Source organism: Mus musculus, chromosome 5, assembly GCF_000001635.26.
Source record: "Mus musculus strain C57BL/6J chromosome 5, GRCm38.p6 C57BL/6J".
Classification (NCBI taxonomy): Eukaryota; Metazoa; Chordata; class Mammalia; order Rodentia; family Muridae; genus Mus; species Mus musculus.
The window spans coordinates 24,361,397-24,364,815 of NC_000071.6; positions in this window are offsets into that span (position 1 = coordinate 24,361,397).

Genomic DNA, 3,419 nt, shown 5'->3' on the forward strand with positions numbered 1-3,419 from the left:
CCTTCTGCTCCCACCTCCCACCATCCTCCTTACACACTAGAGCCCTTCCACCCTGAACCTGGGGCCTTCTTTTCCTGAAATAGACGCCCCAAGATCACATGGATCACTCCCCTCTCAGACTTGCACAAACATCTGGGGTCTGAGCTAAAATGCAAGATTGGAGTCTAGGGGGTGGTGCAAGAAGTACAGGAGGCACCAGAGACCCAAGGAAGGGGCCCATACTCACCCATAAAAGCTATCACTCTGTCTACCAGCATCAATGATGATGGAGATCTGGGTTAATCTTCCCGCTATCACTGCCACCAACAGGGATGGAGGAGCTGGGCTCCTACCCAGCTCATCAGGAAAGCCTCATCCAACTGAGGCCCTACAACTTAAATCTGGGAGTTCCTTTCAAGGAGCTACAGCCCTAAAACCTACAAAATTTTCAGATATTACTCTTTAAAGTGCAGTTATTAAATAAATACAATAGAATTGCCCATATAAGCAGCCGGTCACTAAGATGTCAAGCATTAGGGTTCCACAGGGCTGCAGGCAAATGGCAGACACACAAGCTCTGATGGCCAGGAAGAAAGGGACAAACCACATCCTAGGGAGGGGAGAATCAGGTTCTGCCTCTGACTTTTGGGGATGTTTTTTCTTTTCCTCCATTTTTCTTTTCCTTGGTATGTTCTGCCCCAAACAGAGAACATCTACTCCACATCTACTCTTGTAGCTGAACAGCGCTCCCTCTTAAACCTGTGCCTTCACCCAGCCATCTTACCCTTGCCTTGGCTTCCAAAACACATCCCTGGGTGCCCGACAGCTACACACATTTGCAACAAAACTGAAATTGGAAACACTTATTCTGCAGGGGTTGGCTAAACCCAGCAGGGATCCCAAGCAACAGAAGGGACTCTTCACACAGAGCAAGCTGCCTAGAGTCCACAACCTGAGGGCCGGAGAGATGGCTCAGTGGTTTAAAGTGCTTGTTACAGAGAACCCAGGATCAGTTCTCAGCACCTACATAGTAGCTTGCAACCAGATCCAGATGACCCAAGGCCCTCTTCTGGCCTTCCTCGAGGTATTGCACATATGTGGTGCACAAACATATATGTGCCAACACTCTTACACATGAAATATAAACAAACAAACAAATAAAACCTACAATTCCAAGGAAACAGATGTTGTGCTACGGAAGGCAGAAGTCCCCTGGGGCTGTATAATGGTCAGAATTTCTAGGAAGCAGACACCAGGGCATTGGAAGTTTCAGAGAATTACTGCAATGCCTGAGAGGCCAGGAAAAGAAGCAACAGAGGTAGAGGAAGAATCTAGAACAAGATACAAGTCTGACATATAGGAAAGTCAGAGCAGCTGAGAAGGCCTCAGACATCATGAGTTCAGAGCAGCTCAGCCTGCACACCAGGGAACCCAGAATGAATCCACAGACCTTCCCAGGCTTCTGTCCAAAGCCTCTGGGAACAGAGCCTTGGACTGAACACCAGGCACATGCCACAGAACACATCTAGATGTCAGCCACCTTCCCTGCAGCAAAAGGTAGCTCTCTGAGAGGCAGATGGGATGCCATCTCAAGGCTATGGCTGGCCCAGGAAGAGTAGGAAGATTTTCTCTGGTCTGAGAGGAAAAGCAAGGATGAGGGATAATATAAACAGAGGCCTGAAGGCACAAAAGCCTGAAACTGTTTGAGAAAGCCAGAGTATCCTGGGAGCAGTGAGCTGGGAGACTGGACAGGCCAGTGTGTCAGACTGGCCTTGGCCCTCTGTAGCTTTATCTAAAGGTTTCAAGTAAAGACAAAGTATGAGACCGACCTTGAGAAGAACCTAGCAGTGGTGAGAACCAGATGGTGGGGAGACCCAGGGGTTGGAAGATCTGTATGGAGGCTATGGCCAATGGTACCCCAAAGGCGTCAGTATATGATACTGGTTAGAATCTTGACACTGAGGCCAGTCACAGCTTACTTAACAGAAAGCGTCCTTGGCTGTCAAAGAGTCAAAGTTATAGCTGGACATGATAACCAGGTGGAACTGGTCCATCCAAGGTTCTGTAAAGATTAAATATCCAGAAATAGGGGCTAGATTCCATCTCCTGCCTCCCTCTCCCAAAGATTTAAGTCAGTAGGGACAGGCAGGGGGTCTCAAGGCCAGGCACCTGAAAGAAAACTGGTGTGAGTAAGAGCCACCTGCTGACCCTCTGTTCCCAGCCCCCACCAGTCACCCAGGGAGCCCAGAGCACTCATATCCAAGGATAGGTGGCTCCCTACTTGTGAGGCCCCTTCACCTCTACCTGCCCTGCCCCAAACTAGTGGACCCCACCTTTTTAGTGACCCCAAAGATCAGCACGGCCCATTCCTTCCGGCCATTCCTGCCAGTCCCCCACCCAGGCCCACCCCAATCTTTCCCTCCCCTGCTTTTCCAGAGTCCAGCCAACACAAATCTGCATGTTTGTTTGTCTGCCTGTCTGCCTCTCCCAGTCGCTGCCTCTCCCTGTCTCTAAATTTCTGGGGGTTTTGTTTTGTTTTGTTTTTCTCTTAGTTTCTTTTTTGAGGGGCCTCTGAGGTCTCAAACTCACAAGGTTCCCAATCCTCTACACCCAAATACCTAGCTCCTCGCTTTCTGTCAGCTGCAGATAGTACAGAACTATAAACTCCAACACGCATGGCTGCCTAAGGTGCCCAAAACGTGCTGGTATGGATCTCCCTGCACTCTGGGAATTGTAGTTTGCCTAGTCCACGCTCAGTGTCCACTCCCTCTACCCCCAAAATCTCCTCTGTGGGCCATCTGCCTCTGCCCTGGTGGCTAGGTCTCTCCACTGACCTGCTGCCCCAGGGAAACAGGACACTTGACAGGATTGGAGGGGGAGGCCCTGGATGGCAGCTTCCTGCTCCTTTGTGTCCCCATTTGAGTCATGGGGTGTGGGTTCAGGAAATTGAGATGATACCCTAAAACCAGGAACAAGGACAAAATGTCACTGCATCCTTGCTGAACCCGTGTCCCCAAGTTCCCAAAGGACTCTGAGATAGGAGAGGAGCAAGGGTGAACCTTGAGATCTCTGTGGTCACAGGAATATGATATTCCGTTGCTCTGGTACTCATCCAGTGCTCAAAGCCCTCCCACTGTAGCCTAGCACCATCAAAGCATCTTTCCCACCCTCTAGCAGACAACCCACCATTCCCCGGTCTCCAACGGACACCTGGGTTCCCACTTATCAGCTCTAGCCCTCATGGCGGAACCCAGGCGTCCGGCCTCCCACCCTCTGGGTCAGCGGGCATGAAGCCGAGGTTTTAGAGCCTCCCTGCCGGCCTTGTTCCTGTCCCATTGTGTGTGGGACAGGGGCGGGGCGAAGGCCAGCATCTGAGAGCCCCCTCCCACCACCCCCCTCCCTGCTTCCTAAGGAAAAGGCCAGGACTCTGCTGAGCAGTC